The sequence below is a fragment of the Nipponia nippon genome, unplaced genomic scaffold (assembly GCF_047370975.1).
Source record: "Nipponia nippon isolate SJK-2023a ecotype South Korea unplaced genomic scaffold, ASM4737097v1 scaffold_22, whole genome shotgun sequence".
Taxonomy (NCBI): Eukaryota; Metazoa; Chordata; class Aves; order Pelecaniformes; family Threskiornithidae; genus Nipponia; species Nipponia nippon.
In genome coordinates, this window is record NW_028262339.1 from 9083695 (window position 1) to 9102578 (window position 18884).

The 18884-nt window shown below is 59.7% G+C and overlaps 1 pseudogene; it reads right to left on the reverse strand.

Moving 5' to 3' along the window:
- Positions 1 to 338: 338 nt before the first annotated feature.
- Positions 339 to 17701, reverse strand: LOC148055495 (talin-1-like; annotated as a pseudogene).
- Positions 17702 to 18884: the final 1183 nt, after the last annotated feature.

Sequence of the window (18884 nt, forward strand, 5' to 3'; positions counted from 1 at the left end):
AGGGGTTCCCCCCACGTGCACCCCCAGGGATATGTTTGGCTGGTGGCAGGAGTATGGCCAGGAGCCTGTCCAGTCCCCCCCTGAAGCCCAAATCCCCCAGCAACAAAATCCCCAGGGCCCCCTCACGCAGCAGTAGCCCCCTGGCAGCACCTGTGAGAGCCAGCACATGGCTGGCAGTAGGGGTCTGGCCTGCCAGGCGCCTGGGGCTAGACATGCCTCAAATATTTTCCATGCTGTATAAGCACCCACACAGCATTCCCCCACGGGCCCCCCTGCCCACCAGCCCCCCCTCTTGCTCCTAGGGGGTCCTGTTGATACGGAAAGCAGGAAAACCAGATTTTATTGATGAACGTGTCTTTCCAAGGAGACATCAAGGGGGAAGCTGGTTTCCTCCAATGTTTAATAGGGGAAGCTTAATAAATGAATGTTGAAAGCTGCAGGCTCAATACTAGAGAAATGAAAAAGTTACAAAAATACTGCAGAAAATGATGCAGGCACTTGGGAAGAAGGAAGAGGGCAGAGCTGGCTAGGGCCATGAGGGGATAAAGCCCAGTGGGAAGGCAAACAGCAGCTCCAGGGGCAAACCCATCACATTCCCCCACCTCCAGTAGAGGCAGTGCAGGTTCCAGCCCCGTCACTCCCAGGAGGGGCCCAGGCTGAAGAAGATGCTCATGGGAGGTGGGGGGGAGGGCTTGGTGCCTCCTAGGGAAGAGGAGGAGGAGGGAGATTCAGCCAGCAATAAGGCATTGGAGGTGAAAGGCGGCTCTGCGCAAGAACTCAACGAGCTCCCTGCATCCTATCACACAGGAGAGGGCAAGCCGCCTGCCTCTCCTCTCCCACGCAAAGGAGAGAGAAGGAGCACAAGCACAAGCCAGTGCAGCCCCAGCTCCCACCCCAGCCGGGCCCCTCCAGGTGCCCTGGCCATACCCTGGGCATGCATGGGAAGGTGGGCTAGGCCGTGAAGCAGAGTTGCTGGTGTGGCACCAGCTGGGTTAGTTCCCAGCGCTCTGGGTGCAGGCAGAGCTCTGGTCTAGCCCAGGCACCCTTTCGCTTGAGGCGAGTCATCTTAAATAGGAGTGAGTGGGGGGGCAGACGGCAGTCTGTGTGGTGAGCAGCGCAGGGCTCAGTTCTGCTCCTCGTCCTGCAGCTCTAAGGGCAGTAACTTGTACTGCTGTTGCTGGATCATGGCCAGCTTCTTCCATGCCTCCTCCAGCTCCCGCTCCTTGTGCAGCATTTCCTCTTGGGCGGCGATGATCTGCTGGGAGAGCATGGCAAGCACCCCAGGGTCACAGCTGCCTCCATCAGGGATGGCCAGAGCCTCCGCTGTAGCAATGCCGAGCCCAGAGCTAGGCTCTCGGGCTGCTGCTTCCCCCCCATCACAACCACAGCCTCCCTAGGTTGGTGTGGCCCCAGGCACGAGGACTACTGTCCCTACGGTGGGACTGCAGTCCGCCGGAGATAACGGGGAGCAGCAGAGCTCCCAGGGCTCAGCTGAGCTCCCGGGGCTCGGCCCCACACACCCTGTGGAGGGTCTCAGCTGCAAGCCCATAGCCAGGAGGCAGCGCTGGGACCTGTGGCAGCCTATACCAGGCAGCTCCTATCCCTTCCCCAATGCTCTGCCCTTCATGCGTGTCCTGGACACTGGGATGGCGCAGGCACCACATGAAGGAGAAGCCAGGGTATTATGCTCCTGGGAGCGTGCACGGTCACTGGCTGTGCCCGCTGCTACACATGGCAGGACAAGGGTGAAGCCACGGTGTTTAATTGGCGCTGGGTGGGATGGGTGCACCCACAGCATTTTTTGAGGCTCTCCAGAGACATGCCCCATGCTGGTGGGTGGTAGGACATGCTACTGAGATGGGCGCACACAGGCTGCGGTGGCAGCCAGAGATGCCCCTGCTCCATGAGAGCGGCCCCACTCCTCACCTGTGCAATTCCCCCAACCATCTTCTCCTTTACCACCACTGTCTCATTGTGGTCCTGGAAGGCAGCTGCCTTCTGTGCTGCCCTCACCAGATTGTCTGATGCTCTCTTCACTGCATTGCTGGCAGGCTGCAGCGGGGAAGAGGGGGAGTGGCAGCGTAAGTCCCAGCCCTAGGGCATGACTGCTGCCTGGGGGGGGGGGGTGAAGGAACCCCTGCCCCAGGCCAGGCTGGCAGACAGGAGAGGCAGCCAGGCGTGCTGGAAGCTGCAGGCAGGGATTCCTTTACATGGCTCGCTGCCGTGCCACTACCACCCGCTCATGACCATTTCAGGCGCTGCTGCTCCCAGCTGGGCTCTGGCTCCTGTCTTGAGCTGTAGGGCAGGGACTGGGGGTAGCCCCGCTGACCCTCCCCAGCCCTTTGCCCTGAGGGACCAGCACTGGGACCCAGTGTTAACCCCCCCAAGATGTGGGCATTAACCTCTTGTGTGCCACGGCCTCCGAGGATTAAGAGTGCTACAAAACATGCCCCCCAAATATTAACCTCTTGAATGCCAGGGATCCAGTGCACAAATTTCAGGCATTTCCATGCCAGTTCATCAGCCCTGAATGCCCCTAGGCTCAGTAGCCCAGCATCATGCGTACGCCCGGCACAAAGTAGCAGTAAAGGCCAAGCTACCTGGAGCCTGCAACCCCAGACACACACAGGTAGGGAGCATGAGCCTTGGGGAGACACCTCCGCTGTGGAGGGCTCCCATCCTGAAGTCCCACATGCCCTCACCCCACTCCCACCCACCTCTCAAGAAGCCGGGAGGAGGCAGCTGGGGCTGGAGGGCAGCCTGGGACTCACCTGGAGCCGCTTCACGGCCTCTGAGTCATGGTCAGCCTTCACCTTGCAGGCCACCAGGAGCTGTGCTGTGGAGGCAGCCACCTGCTTGGCTGACAAGATAAGCTTCTCCTCGCTGGCGTGGCCCTGCACCGCTGCATTGGCAGCTTCACACAGGTTGTTGGTGGCAGCAGCCACCATGCGTGCCTGCGGCGAGAGAGGCTGTCAGGGGGCGTGCAGGAGCCTCCCCTGGAGAGGATATGCCTGGACCGGCCCCAAGGAGGTCATGGGACATGGGATGGGGATGACCAGCTTCCATGCCATGTCTCAACTGGTGGGAGAGGGAGCAAGAGAGGCTGCTTCTTCTACAGAGAAGTGCAAAGGCATCCTCATCTTTGCCGAGAGGAGGGTCCCCCCCCCCCCCATCCCACGGGCATGACCTTGATACTCACGGCTGAAATGAGTCCCTGGGACCACTGTCCATCGTCCACTGCGTTGGCAGGGATGGCGCCCACCTGCGAGGCAGGAGAGAAGGAATGAGGCTCACCACCCCGCACACCCCTTGCCATGGGGCCCGAGGGCTGCAAGCAGCCCCAGGAGAAGGGAGAGCCCACCACAGCCCTAGATTTTCTTTCCCCCTTCCAGCCTTACCTTTTCTTGGGCCACTAATTCTCACTGGGCTGCTGAGGCTGCCTTCACCAGGGCACTTGTGGCTGCAGCAATGGATTTGGCAGCTTCCAGGATCTGCTTCTCGAAGTTCAGGCTCTTATCTGCTTGCTGCGGGCAAAAGTGGGGCTTAAGTCCCAAGCAGGGGTGCTGGGACAGACGGGGCAGAGCAGGAAGATGGCTGCGGGGGGCTGAGGGAGGCACATACAGAGCTGGATTAAAGGCCATGGGGTACAAGGAGGGTGTGGGCTGCCCGAGGAAGGTCCAGCTGGGGATGTGGGAGGCAGGAGTGCAGGAAGAGAGACTGGCTGTTGGATGGGGCTTCCCACGTGTGACCCTTCACGTCTGGCCGAGGCCCAGGCAGGAGAGCCCCAGCCTGCCCCAAGCTGAGCATGGGGCTCAGCACCACTACACCTTGGGCTTGGCCCTTGGTTTCAGCTGCTCCAGCTTCTTGGCTGCAGCCTCAATAGCAGCCGCTGCCCCCAGCAGCTCATTCTCAGCTATGACGGTGGGGTCTTCTGGGTCAACCCACTCCATCCCTAGAAAAACCGGGAAGCGAGGCAGGTTAAACCTGCGTGCAACCTCATTTCTGACTTGCCCTACCTCCTCCAGCAGCTGCTGAGCCCTCCACCCTAATCTCAGTCCTGCCTCCTTAAGCAGGACCTTTCCTTACCTTTCATGGCCTCGGCTGCCTGAATGAGCTCAGTGACAGAGCTGGCCACGCACTTGGAGTAGCCTGCCAGCTGCTGCTTCAGCTCGTGAGTTGGCTTCTGCAGGATCTGTGGGGAAGGAGCAGAGGTAAGCATCTGGAAAAGGGGGGGGGGGCACTGGCCTGTTTGGGGTGCGCTCCCCAGGGAAGGAGAGTGGGATCCCCCAGCCCCACTACATGTGTGTATGTATTGGGCATTGTCTGTGATGCTTTCTCAAGTGACCCTGGCTGGTCTCCTGTCCGAGGATGGGATGAGTGTCCACAGCCTCTGGGACATCTCGTAGACACAAGTCCCTCAGTGCAAGCCTTCCTGCACTCAGTGGCTACCCCATCCAGGATTTCACTAGAGCTGCACGTGGCTCAGAGTCCCCCGAGCTGATGGCACACAGCGATAGACGGTTTGCCCTCATAAGCGCATCCAGACAAAATGCCACATTATGAAGTCTGCTGTCTGCTCTGACGACATGTTTAAAACTGCTGAATGATCTCTATCAGGAGCTGAAGGCAGCCTGGAAGCTATGAGCTTACTAAGATGCACCTCCAGTGAATGTTTCAGGGGATGTAACGCATGTATGATATTCAAGACATGCCACATAGCAGCTGGACGGTTACACCCAAAATACAGCAGAATAGCGTGTTCCTGCAAGTAGGCTGACCTTGGGCACTGCCACAGTAAGTCATTAGCCCAATCATCTGTTAACAACAGGTCAGCCAGAGAATTTTTCCTTAGCACTACAGCCTTGGCTGCGATGACTTACATGTGGCTAAAGCATCTTCCAGACAGATATTTGATCTAGATGCAGAGGACTGAAAACTCACTGCTCCCCTTGGAACTGTACCCCAGTGGTTACCTCCTTTGGATAAAACCGTCCTTTGACCTCCCCTCCACCCAGCTTCAATTTCTAGCTGTTGATTCCTGCCCACCTCCTCTTTGTGCTGCCAGCGTTGGTTACCCTCTGCCTAAAGGGGCTTTTTCCCTGTGGGAAACCACAGTCTGAGCTCCACTGCCTTCTATCTGGTGAACCTGAATAGCACTCTCTTACCGAGCCCTTCTAACCAGCTTAGTGAAACCCTGCTGCAGAGCTGACTCACCCTCAATCTTTGTCCTGACCCCAGTTTGAGGGCTCTTGCAGCTCCACGGGTGTAGGTCTGCACATCCCTCCAGCGCCCTTGACTCCACCTTTGTGACCTCGTCAAGAACGCAAACTGCTGGGAGGACTTCACTGGATCCTTTCTACCACTCTCTTGGTTAATCCGGTCTTAATTTGCTTCTTGTAAACTACACTCATCTTGTAGGACAGTTAATTAAAGCAGCCAGCTGAAGTCCTCAGGACTAAGCTAGAGGAAGACTGGATCAAAAGGGTGCAGCTGGCACTTGCAGTCATCACCTCAGCCATTGGGGGCTCTGCCCCTCACCCGCTGGCTGAAGTCTCTTACTCCCACCACTCTCACTGGAAGCTGCTTCAGGATTTTGCTCCTGTGTTGTTGAATTTCCAGCCTCCACCTGTTTACAGCCAGCTAATCTCCGTCTGTTGTTAGCCAAATACCTTTCCTCAGAGCCTGTTCATCTCTCTGACATCTGCTTCCATGGCAGGGGCTCAGCCATGTGCTGTGCCAGCACAGGCAGTGAAGGGGGCTGTGCAAAGACCTTAGTGGGAGGAGGTGCAGAGCCCAGAGGACCTTGGGGGTTTGGGAAGCACCCTGGCATCCACGGGCAGCCTCTGCCCACCCTGGGAACCAGGGCAGAGACACTCACCACCAGCACATGCTCCAGCAGCTCCAGGTAGCCATCGGTGCACTCCTTGCCAAAGCGCAGTGCCCGCTGCCACACGTCCCCGTTCACCTCCAGGTGGTAGGTGGCTTCCTGAAACCCAGAGACAGCAAACCCCGACTGACATCCAGGCACCTCCCCTGCGGGGTGCATGCTGCCCCCCACAAACCCGTGCTAGACCCACAGCCCCCGCTGACCCCTGCCGTACCTTGCAGGCGCGCAGCATATCTGCAGTGGCACAGTGGCTCAGGTTCGCTGTGGCGATGACGTCCTCCTGCCGACACAAGTTGCCAGCGGCCACCGCTTTGGCCGTGGCCATCGTGATGTCTTTCGTCATACAGATGAAGTCCTCCGGGGTGGAGACCTTGGCGGAAGGCACGGGAGAAGAGAAGACCTGTGAGGCGAGAAGCAGCGGTGAGGTGTGGGGGCAGCTGGTGGGCAGGACGGCAGCCACGCCACCATGGCTGTACTCACTGCCAGTTCTTGGCGTATGTGCTCTATTGTGGCCTCCAGCACCCGTGTCCCCTTCGTGGCCTTGTCCTCGATGGCCTTCACAGTCTTCAGCAAGGAAGTGTCGTTCGTCACCATCACCTGTGAAAGGGAGAAGAGCACCAGGTGAAGCCCCATGCAAGCTCTGGGCTGCTGCCGGCACCTGTCCCTCCCTCATGGTTTGGTCCAAAACTGCCCCGTCCCCATACTCCACTCGCACCACCTCATCTTGTTCTCCCATCAATGCCTCCTCTTGCATGTTGTGCTCCACCTTTTATGTGCCCCTTCCTCCCCCTTTGCCCTGACTGCCCCCAGTTGTCCTCCTGCCACCAAGCAAGCAGAGAAGCCCCCCTGCTCTTTCTCCAGCCCCCCTGCCCCATACCCTCCTTCCCATCAGGTCCAGCTCAGACCTTGGCAGAGTTCTTCAGCTGGTAGACAGCAGGGTCATCCCCAACTTTGCCAGCAGCTGCCTTGGTGGCACTTATCAGGTCCCCAAGTGCCTTGGCCACATCCTTCACAGCATTGATCAGGACCACCTGGGGGAGAACAAGACCAGGGCAACAGCTTGGCTATGGTTACACTCCAGGCTGGGGCTGGTGTGGCCCAGCAGTGGGAAATCTGGACACCCCAGGGCACACGTGTATACACGCAGAGTCCAGCCCAGAGCACCACACAAACACCTTCAACCCTCAGCCCCTTCAAGCAAGCTATGAGCAGCCTCCATTCACCCCACACACCCCATCCCACCTGAGTCTCTGGGTCTTCAGATCCCAGGCTGGCAGCACCCAGCTTCACCACCTCTGCCAGGTGGGTGATGGTGGACACAGAGGACTGGGCAGCCTGGGCTAGCTTCTCCTGGCTGGCTGTGGCATTCTGCACCAGCACCTTGGTGTCCTCCACCAGCGCCTTGGCTGTCTTCAAGATGCCCTCCCTAGGGAGAAGAAGGGAGTCAGAGAGGACACAGCCCACTACACACACATGCTCCTTGGGGCGTAGAGCGACTCTAGACCCTGCCTTCTGTACGTATGAGCTGGAGGGGAAACAGAGCCAGCATGACCTGAACTTGCAGCTCTCCTTGGGGCTGGTCCACAGCTCAGAAAGACAGGAGACTGCAGGACACAGTCTGCCCCCCCCATCTCTGGCGAGGCACCCAGGTACCTGTGGTCAGCAAAGATCTCCAAGTTCTCCCGATTGAAGGTTCCTGCCATGGCAAACATGATGGTGGTGTCGAGGTCAGCAATGATGCCGGAGACGGTGCTGGCTGCTGTGATGCAGGCTTGTGTCCCGTGGTTCCCAGCCTGCAGGGCTGCCAGCACGTGAGACACCTGCGGGGTACAAGCAGGGTGACTGGGGGAGCAGAGCAGATTCAGGCAACCCTCACTGCACATCTCCTCTGACACCTCCCCAGGATGAAGCCACTTCACACCAAGGAGGGGAATTGGGAATCGTGTGGTCTGGACACCCCTTCTTAGCTTCCATATTTTTACCTTGTACCTATTGTGTTTGAGGGTCCAGGAGATATTGAACTCTGCTAGTTTCCAAATGAATATGGTTTGCACGATGGACATCAGAACACTGCAGCTCATTCCTTCTTTAACTGCTCAACTCAATTTCTGTACTTGGGCAAGCACTCATAGGAGAACATGTTTCCTGATGGAAAGCAATCTTGGAAAGGAAGGACCTGCAGGAGGCCCTGAGCATGCAGACACATGCCAGGCACTACGAACAAGTGTTTGTTTTGCTTTTGTAACCTTGCTTACAAGCATTGCTGCTCTACCCTTATCAACTAGAGGGTTTTAGCCATATTTTTGTCTGTTATTCAGAAGTGTGCTCTTTAGATTGACTGACAGACAGGACGCTTTCCACCATGCCAGCAAAAGGTACAGGAGAGATCAATCACCCAGCATGAGCTGCAGGCTGGCTAGAGACACAGCAAATGCTACATCCACCACTACAAGAGCTGATTTGGAGGGCCTTGGGCTGCCACCAGTGTGTAGATTAGTCTTCCCTAGCAGGACATCATCGGCATGTCAGCAGGCAGCATCTGGATGTCACACTCACCCATCACAGCATCAGCTGCTGTTACAAGTGCCTGGAGAGGGGGATACATCCTCCACCCCATCAGCTGAATCAGGCCAGGGCAAGCGTGGCTGAGAGCTGACAGAACCCAACAGGACCAGGGGAGAACCCAGCACGGTGGCTCCAAGGGCACGTGGCTCAATCCAGCATCCCTCCCACCTCACCACGCCATCGCACCTCTCTCTGGGCCGCTCACCTTCTCAGAAACCTTGCACATGCTCTCCATCAGCTCCTTCTTGGTGTAGGCATCGCTGGGGCTGCACTGCAGGGCTCCAGCCTTAGTGACCAGGGCAGCACAGCCATGACCCAGCTCCTGCACCCGGCTCTTGATGTGGGAGCCAACCTGGAGGGGAACACGTATGTGAGAGAGCCAGTGGGGAACTAAGCTCTCACATCCGTGATACCCGCTGGGAAACACCAGCCACCCCCACCTCTCCCAGTCCTCCCAACTCAGGAGGAAGAAAAAGAAAACATGGCTTTACTCCACGTTTCCACACCGTGTTGCAAGGGAGGTCTGAATACTGCCTGCCCCCAGCTCCGATGGGAGGCTCAAGCGCCCCTGTCCTCTGCTCTCATGCCCCAGCAGATCCTGCTCTGCCCCCATGGCACACCCCATGCTCGCACCTCCTCATTCTCGGCGGTGAGTGCAGCCGGCTTGGCCTCTTGCACCAGCTGCCCATAGTTGTTGGTGAGCTGGTTGGCCAGTATGCCCAGCTCATCTGGGTTGGTGGTGGATTTGGTGACCTGCCAATGGAAGAAGAGCAGGAGATGGAGGGGCCCTATGCTGGTACAGGCAAGCAAGGAGGGTGGTTGCCCTGCCTGGGTGACAGGCCCACTTTCTATGGTGACAGGCTTGCTCACACCCACCATTTCCTGCACAGTCACTGCGATGGCCTTGGCCGTCTTCACCATCGTGGTCTGGTAGTCCACAAAGGTCCCCTCTGGCTCGCCCATTGGCCCTTCGTCCAGCTGCAAGAGACCATCAGGAGAGTCTGCCTCCAGCCCCAGCCCAGAGACCTTGTAGGGTTTGACTGGCTCTTCCTCTCCTCCACACTCATCCCTAGCCAGGTCCTCTCCACGCTCCCCTCACCTGGTTGATGACCTGGGTGATGGAGTCCACCATGCCCCCCACAACACCTGCAGCGCTGGCTGCATCATTCAGGGTGGTGGTCAGGTCCTCCACCGCTTCCTTCATCATTTGCCTGGCCTCCTCCAGAGCCTCCTGGGTGCGGGCAGCTTGCTGCAAGGATGAGCCAGAGTGAGGGAAAGCAGGCAGCAGCTCCCCTCCCACCAGGGATGCCGCACACTTACGGCAGCCCCGGCCAGGTTTCTGTGTCTGGCATACGCATGTGTGGCACATGGCCAAGCCTCTCACGTGGCACCCACGTGTGAAGGGGAGCATGCTGTTGACATGTGCTCCTCCTGCTCACCTTCGGATTCCCATCGGCCTCCTTGGCCGTATACAGCATCTACAGGGCGGACTCGGCCAGCGTTTTGGTCTGGTCCAGGAGGTTCATCTGCTGCTGGTGGTTGGGTGTTTTGGAGGCAGCGCTGATAGCCGCTATAATGAGAGGCTCAAAGTACTGAGCCATCTGGGACACCTAGGGAAGAGCAGCGTCAGCGCCAGCAGCTTCCAGCCCCAGCTGCCTCGCGTCTCTCCTCCCACTGTGAGCTCCTCCACATGCACTGAGCGCCTCCAGCAGCAGCTCCCCATCCCTGTCCCCACATTACCTTGTGCCCCAGCTGTGAGGCCTCAGCCCATGCTGTGCTGGCCATGGGCTCAATCAGGTTGCTGATCTCCTGAACAGCCGTGATCATCTGGTTGTGCAAAGCCTGTCGCAAAGAGGGTGTCGCGTGAGGCTGCAGTGGGGCTGGGGTCACTGCGCGCTGCTGGGAGCCAGGGGGAGACACCTGCCCCAGTTGAGCTTGCAGCAGTGTGTCCCCAACCCACCTCCTGGGAGATATCTTCTCGGGGGGCCAGCTGCTGGCTGATGGCAGCAAGGGTCCACTTCCCGCATGCATCTGTTCAGCACCTCGATGGCCTCATCACACTCCCACTGTCCCGGAGCTTTGTCCCTGCGTGACAGACAGATCAGCCCAGCACTGGCAGGCACTATGCCATCCCTTCGCCCCTGGCCTCAGATGGTGCTGGTGAGGGGCAGGACCCCTTCTTCTGGGCTGGGGGCAACCTGGTGTCAGAGCCCAGGCATACCAACACACGTCCCCATCAACCTGTGCCAGGGCTGGAGGAGCAGCTCCCGTACAAGACAAGGGATGGCATCTTCCATCCCATCCCTTGTGCCCCCCCGGCAGCGGCCGAGGAGAAGATGAGCCAAAACATCCCTGAGGATGCTCACTTGGAGTAAGCCTGAGCAGGGGTACCCACCAGTGGGGACAGGGCCATGGCCAAGCGGGCAGGACTTGCCTCACCTCATGTTGGTGATCAACTTCTTGATGGAGTCTGAGACAGTGCAAGAGTGGCTAGCCAGCACTGACCACTGTGGCGGGTCCTTGGGGTTGACAGCCAGAGAGCGGGCGGTCTGGATGAGGCCAGCAGAGCTCTCCAGCATGGTCTTGGCCGAAGAGATAATGGGCTCCATGGCTCTGCACCCCTGCACGGGGAGACGATGGGCTGGTGACACAGACGAGGGACTGTGGGAAGTTACCCCCTCCCTCTCCTATGACCCTCACTCCCCGGGAGCAGTTTCTCCCTTGAAGCCCAAGGTTTGCTGTCACCTCCCCATCACACACCCCCCAAGCTCCAGCCCCTGCACTGGGGCCCCATCCCAAGCTCAGGGGGAGACACAGCTCCTCCCCACCCTTCAGCAGCCCCCGTCACAGTGCCCTTCCCTGCCCCTGCAGCATCCTATCTCCAGAGCTGAGCCTGGGCAGGAATGAGTGGCAAACTCTGGGGTGGAGGCAAAGGCCGTCCAGGTTATCCACGGCCTCTATGAGAGAGGGTGGTGGCAGTGTGGCACCGCTCCCCGGTTCTCCTTGTTGAACATGCCATCCAGGACCTGGCATAAGAGAGACTGGGGCAGTTATCCAGCCCCCACTATGCCCCAAATCCCATCCACACCACAGCGCCCCAGCAGGGTAGAGCCGCACCTTGATGGTCTTCACCAGGTTGGCCGTGCTGTTGGCCACCTCACTTGGCTGACCGGACAAACTGGCGCTTGGCCACAGGGTTGGCAGTGCGGGAGGAGGCCAGGCGGCAGAGGTGTTGCACAGGGCAGCGAGGTATGCTTTGATACAATGGTGGCTGCTGACAGCACCTGTGGGGAAGAGCAGGGTGAGGCAGGACCCACTGCATCTCCCCATCCCCACCAGCTCTCCCCTTCTCACCAGCCCCACACAGGGGCACCAGTGACCACAGAGTGTCCCTCTTGCCAGGACCCAAGAAGGATTGTCAAGGTCCTGCACACCCATACAGCTCCCTATCTGGACTGTCACTGGTTGCCAGCTAGTTCCCAGTACAGCTGATGGGGCCTGATAAGACACTACCCATAATTTTGGCCAACTCTTGGGACACAGTTCCTCCTGCTAGCCTCACGCTCCCTTTCGTGCAAGAAAATGCCCATAACAGTGCTCCCACCTCATGCTCACCTGGGACTGGGTGCAGGCAGGATCCACCAGGTTCTGGCAGGCCATCTGGATGGCCCAGTTGGTTAGCTCTGGCAAACTGAGTGGGGTCTTACCAAGCCCCTGCTGTCCAGCCTGGCTGTTGGGGTCCGAGACCCCCACAAGGTAGGCAGCCTGGGAAGCATGAGAGAGGCAGTGAGAGCTTGCATGCGGTAGAGGGAGGCTCAGAGCAGGCACCATCCCATGGGGCCAGGCTTGGAGGGGCAAGGGGAGGGGTGTGTATGGCAACTATGCACCAGGTGTAACGCTGCGGGGCTGGAACTGAGGTGCACATCTCACCTGGGCAGCTGCCTCCGTCAGCCCACAGAGAGCTTTGGAGGCGGCACCGATAGACTCACTGAACTCGGGCAGTTTGCTGTTCTTGGCATTCCTGGGAGATGCCAGCCATGAGACTCACCCAGCACCTGCAGGACACACCACGCACCAGTTAGAGACCACCTCCCACTCCCTGCAGTGCTCCTCTAGGCTCAGAGCTCACTGTGCTTCATCAACACGGGAGGAACTACCTTTCCTTTTGTCCCCACATCCTTCCCAAACCTTCCCATCCTTCCCCAAACCTCCACCCCTAGCTCAGGGCTCACCTTGGAGGTTCTCCACATGATGCTGTTGAGGCAGTTGAAGTAGGACATGTCGTTGACAGTCTGGGTGGGAGGTTCTCCAACAGCTCTCCTTCACTGTCTGCAGGGACATGGCTGTCACATCCGAGGGGAAGGGTCCATGCTCTCCGCTTGCACCTCTTCTTCGCTCCCTCCCGCCCCTCACAGTGGAGCGCAGCTGTGCCCCCCTCCTCACCATCTCAGCACCCAGCCATCTCAGCCCCTCCACTGCCTTGACGAGATGTGGTTTCTCACCTCCAAGCTCCCACAGGGGCATTGTCGCACTCCTTCTGGCCTGGCGCCTACTGGGTGCACATGCTGTTGGTCACGGCAGCCTGCCAGGGACAGGGAGAGAGACGACCATGGATCAATGCTGGCTCCGTCACCTGGCCCCACTGCTACAGCAAACAGCTCACAGGGAGCGGTTCCTCCTACCATGCCGTCTACCTGCCACCAGCTGATTATTGAGGCTGGGGAGCTGCAGGGTCGGCAGAGAGGCGCCTTTGCAGCCAGCAGCAGCTTACTGGAGGACGTGGAGATGCTCAAGATTCGACGCCACCTGCACCCGGTCTTCCTTATTCTGCAAGGAGCCGAAAGAAGAGTTACCTGCAACAGGTTTCCAAGCTCCACACCAACCCTGGGTCTTCTCCCAGTGGTTTCCTAAGCTGAGCCAGTTCCCCTTCATAACAACTTGTCCCGCCAACAGCAAGGATATGGCAGCAACGCTCGCTGAACCAACCCAAGCCCACTTTCCCCCTGCTGCTGTGGTTTTTCACAGCCCCAGACCCCCATCTCACTGGCTGCGCTGTCCACACAGCCACCCTAACCACTGCTGCCCAGCCACCCTGCCTGCAGTCAGCTGCCTTCCCAGGGGCACCCCCAAACCTCTCACCATACCCAGGATCCCCCCAATGGGTATTTGCTCTCACCGGGGACTGGCTGGCCATCTCCACTCCTGCCTGCAGGAATTGCATTGAAGTCCTGCCCAAATTTGCCAGAGGACGTGGCCAGGTCTTGAGGGGTGCCACGCGACCGCCTGCACCAGCTTGTCGGCAGCAGATTGGTTGAGAGCCCCGCGGCACGGCCCGGTTCAGCTGGCTCTGCGCCTCCTGGAAGCTCTTAGTGCTGGGAGGGAACTGGAGGCAGGGGAGAGGGGTTAGGAGAGGGCGGTGAAGAGGATAGAGACGGAGGATGAAGATTTGGCACCTGCTTGGGGACACGCTAGAGAGGAACCCAGCGTGGACAGACCAGTTTGCATCCCTACAAGGCTTCCCCACCTTCCCTCCCACCCCGGCTCAGCTCGCTGAATCCATGAGCAGCCTCTTGCTGGCCTCTCTCCCACCATGCAGATGGCAGCGTCCATGTGTCCCGCTGTCCCTGGCAGGCAGCTGACACAGCGACTCAGGGCCTGTGACACCACCTTGGCCACCTGCGGAGAAGCAAAGAGTGTGGTCACCATCCCCTGGCCAGCCGCATGCCCTTCCTTGTGGGCTGGCAGGGGGCACCGGGGGCTCCCCCACCTGAGCCAGGCGCTGCTGGCTCTCCGGGTCACTGGGCTTTGCCACCCGCTTTCCACGCCTCCTCAATGAGATTGTTGGCTTTATCCATGACATCGCCAGGCGTACTCCAGCATGGCACTCTGCACCTGTGGGTCAGAGGTGCTGGCTGCCACACCACGGGCAGCCTGGGCTGAGCGAGCGCAGGGCCTGGGCCACCTCTCAGACAGCAATCCCCTGGGGGGAGTGGAGAGGTCATTCGCTGCTAGTGTGGCCCCTCCTCTCTCCCAGCCCCGGTGCGGGGAGGCCAGTACCTGTGTAGTTCTCATTGCCCTGGGCCACCCCACTCTCTCCCAGAAGGTGAGCAATGGCAGAGCTGACGGCTTTTCGTGCTGTTCCCCAGGTCTTGGGCACACTTCTCCATCTGTGGGGAGATGAGTGGGGACATGCTGGTGGGCTGCACCTCCAGCCTCCACCCCCGGGGTGGCTCCCCCCTGCCCCAGCACCCAGGTCCCACGCCGCCCTTCCCCACGCCCTCACTGTCTCTCCCGGCAGAGGCTTGGAGCTTGCTGTCGTGGGCAGCTGCCTTAGCTTCCTGCAAGTCCCTCTCCAGGCTCTGCACGAGACCCAGTGCGGAGTCTATCTCCAGGGGTCCGCGCGCCTCCTGAGCCTGCGATGGGGAGAAGGGGAAGGTGAGCGGGGGCGACCACCAAGCCCACCCCTGCCGTGGCAGAGACTGTGACCTGCTATCGGAGCTCTCCCCATTGCCCTGCCATCCCCACCCTGCTCTGTGTAGCCAGGGTCTCTGCTGCATGACGGGACCCAGCCTCTCACCTTCTGGGTGGCCGTGCAGAGGCTCAGCCAAGAGCCGCGGCCAAAGTTTTGGCACACTGGCTGAGCTGCATCGCAGAGAGCTTGGTCCGTGACAGTGGGGACAGGTGGCCTTGGCTGCAGCTACCATCTTCCCACCGGGCTGCCAGGCCAAAAGAAAAAGCCGTGAGAAGGGGACAAACACGCAGCATCTCTCTGATGCCCACGATGACAGTAGGCTTCCACCCCGATATCTTAGGAGGGCCAAGCACAGTATGAAAGCTGTAACGCCTGTGCCGGAGCCAGCGCAGGAGGCTCCAGGCAGTGCCGGAGTACCTGCAGGAAGTTCTGGCTGGCAGCAATGAGAGCCAGCTGGGTGCTGGGGCTGTCCAGCTTTGGGAACGGCTTCCTCGCATGCCCTGCACTAGCATTGGGATCTGCTCTGCCACCACCTGCCAGAGAGGGAGGGTCACTGGAGAGGCTCAGCTGGGAGGAGACTGCGCTCCCCATGGATCTAATCTGGGACCAGTGACCGGAAGACTGGCTCCCAGGGGAGCTGCACCGAGGACCCCAAGGTCTGCCTGCCCACTGAGGCCGAGCACAGAGCCTTGGCACAGCTGATGGGAGAAGGGGACAGGTGGTGCAGGAGATGTCAGGATCCAGGCCCAGGCCCTTACCTTGCAGCTCTGTACCAGCTGCTGCTGTGCGGCGGGGTTCTTGTTGGAGGAGGCAGTGTGCTGCGCAGCGGCAATGGTCTGGGTGGCAGAGGCGGTGGCTTAGCAACTTGGCTACGTGCTACAGCAGGGGGAGGCATGGGTTAAGCACTGGCAGTGTGGCAGCCTACCCCCAGGAAGCCTCCCTGCCATGCACCGGGGCCCAGCTCCCCCTAAGCTGCTTCTCCTGTGCCTCCACTTGTGACAACAGAGCATACCCCAGCACCCTTGATGCCCAGCATCCCAAAGCAACACGGTGCACACAAGGGAAGGGAAGGGAGCAGTGGGGAGGTTTCTGCAAGGATGCAGCATGGACACTGTACATGAAAAGGACTTTATCCCTCCAGGAAAGCTCAGAGAACACAGGGGCTCCCAGCCAGGTCTCATTTGCTGACCATGTCTGCTCGCCCTCCACAGCCCCTTGCCCAGCATCTCACCTCCAGCTTGTGCACAAGCTTCTTCTTGATGGCGTTCTGGGCTGCAGTGTTGGTTGCCATGCGGAGCCCCTCCGCGCTGCCTCGTGCAGCCGCACTGCTGCTGCTCCTCGCTGTCCAGGTGGGCTGCGGCTCCCTGGAGAAAGCAGGAAACCCATCACACCTTGCAGGGGCTACTGGGTCCCTTGTCTTCCTGACAGCAGCAGCTGTGCTCCAACCCGATGCCAGGGAACACCCCCAAGGCAGCCCCGGCTACTTACAGTGCTGGGGATATGACCCGAAGCCCTCTCCCAGAGAGCTCAGCAGCAGGAGAGCTAACAGCTCCCCTGCATGCACCACCTGCAGCTTCAGGAGGAGCCCTACTCCATTACACAGGTTGTTGGCTCAGTGCAGGACCTTACTCTGGGAACTGCTCCCCGACCCAGAGGCTGCTCATCCCCCTCCGCGAGTACCGAGCCAATGGCGTCGGACGGGGGCCAGAGCCAGCACCCATCCTCCTGCACACCATGAACCTTCCGCAGCCTCCACCATCTTGGCGGTGGCATCAGCCAGGATCTTGGCCGCACTCCAGCAGCTTGTGTGAGTTCTCCAGGTCCATTTCTCCCTCCGCATCAGCTTTGATGGCGTTGACAAGGTCAGAGGGTGGCCTGGGCCAGAATATAAGCCTGACGCACAATTTCCCCTGGGGAAAGAAAGGAAGGGTGGCCCATTAGCAAGTCCCACGGGCTCCCTGATACCTCCCCACCCACTGTGCTCTACCCCAGGTACCATCAGCCGCTCTTACCCGCGTCACCCATTGGAGCTGAATATGTTCTTGGTGACGCTGAGGATGGTGTCGGTGGCCTGGTCATAGCGCCCGATGGGCTGCCCACCCGTGAGCGTGCTGCTTGATATGCTGCAGCAGGTTGTTCCAGGGCCTGGGTGACGGCTGTGGCTGCTGCCACCCCCACCTGCTTCAGGGAGCTGGTCATCGCTGGTGGCCGCCTTGGAGGCCTCCATGCAGCCCTCTGCCAACTTGGCCACCAACTTGCCAGCCTCGATCAGCTGCTCCTGGCAGACTGGGGAGCTGATTGTGGGAGCCACTACCTGCAGGGGAGGAGGAAAGGCTGGGCAGTGAGTGTGGCGTGCTCCTTGTAAGAGCTGTGCAGGGACCAACTGTCCCCAACTTCTGCTCCTCGAAGAGGATATTCGGCGTTTGGGAGTGGCAAATGCCTGAGGCAGCCATGCTTCTGGTGCCAGACCCCTAACATCCCACCCACCTGAGGACACGTGGTCACTGGCACACCTACAACCCCACCAGCTCTAGAGCTGCCACCACCCAGGTGATGCTTGCAGCCACGCCAAGGCAAGGGTTAATGCTGCTTACCTTGGTGCAGGCCACCAGCTGGGAGGTGGAGAAGGGCACACTGGGTGGCAGCAGTGATCTACCTGCGTCTGCCAGCACCCGAGTCCTCCGTTTTCTGAGCCATGTTCTTAGCTTTGAGGCACCAACGCAAGCGCAGCAGGTGGCACTAGCCACTGCTACCTTCACCAGCTGCATGAGCATGTCCTGGGGGGGGACTGAGAGGGTCAACACAGGAGCAGCAGTGGGAGCACCAGCAGCTGGGGGGGGGGGGCTTTTATTCAGCCCAGCACCAGCAGCACCCGAACACCTGGAGTAGCTGGCAACACCTTGAACCCACCCCTACCGCATGCAACAGCCAGCGGCAAAGTTCCGTAACCTGACTTCCTTTCGCAGCCTGCACCACAGCACCTCCTTGCACCAGGAGGCTGCACCCGCAGCCACCGCCCAGAGCAGCTCAGGCAACGCTCAGCATCCACTCCAACACCCATGACCTGCTCACTGCCCACTCCCCAGGCAACAACCCGCACCAAGTCCCTGACTGTACCACAGTGACAACCTGCTGTGAGGCACTGCCAGTGCTGCCCAGCTTGGCACCCACGTGCAGGGCTCTGGCCAAACAGCAGGCACAAGCCGGCCATGGGCACAGCTGCACTGTGTGGGCAGCGTCCAGTGCTGTCCCATGGCACCCGCCCACCCATGGGCTCACCCCACCAGCAAGGAGGTGAGCAGGAGCTGCTGCCCACACCCGGTCACCACCTGTACTGCAGGCATAGCAGCTCCTTTCTAGCTCTTTAGTGACCGGCTACATCTCTGCTGTCATTCCCAGGAGCTAAAGGAGGGGTACGACACAGCAACCAGCCTCCTCTCCCCCAGCCGGCAGCAGGGAAGGCATGGGGCCACCCTGCCAGCACACAACATGCAGCGACCAGCACACGGCAAGCTGCTTCCCCACCAGGCACCAGACCCAAACCCGCGGTGAGTGGCCCCGCACTCCGCAGCAGCTAAGCCTCCAGCCACCAAGCCAAGAAATGTCACAGCATCCCCTCACCTCCTGCAAGCCAAGACTGCTCATGTTGCAAACCATCACCCTTCCAGACAGGAGGAGAGGCTGGAGAGCACATGCACACTGCTCCAGAGTCCCCAGACCGCAGCATCTGACTGCAGCAAAGAAGCGACCACTCTACCAGAGAGGCCCAGGAAGGGAAGCAGATACACTCGGGTCCCTACCAGCAGCTGCAGGGCAGAGCACCCCGCATGCATGCAAATTGTCTTTCAGCTCCTAAATCCACCCCTTGGGGCTGCCCTGTCCCGACACTGCTGCCTGGCTGTGCATAGCCCTCTGCCCTGGCACTAGCTTTTCTGCTCCCCTTGGCTCTCTGTCCAGGCT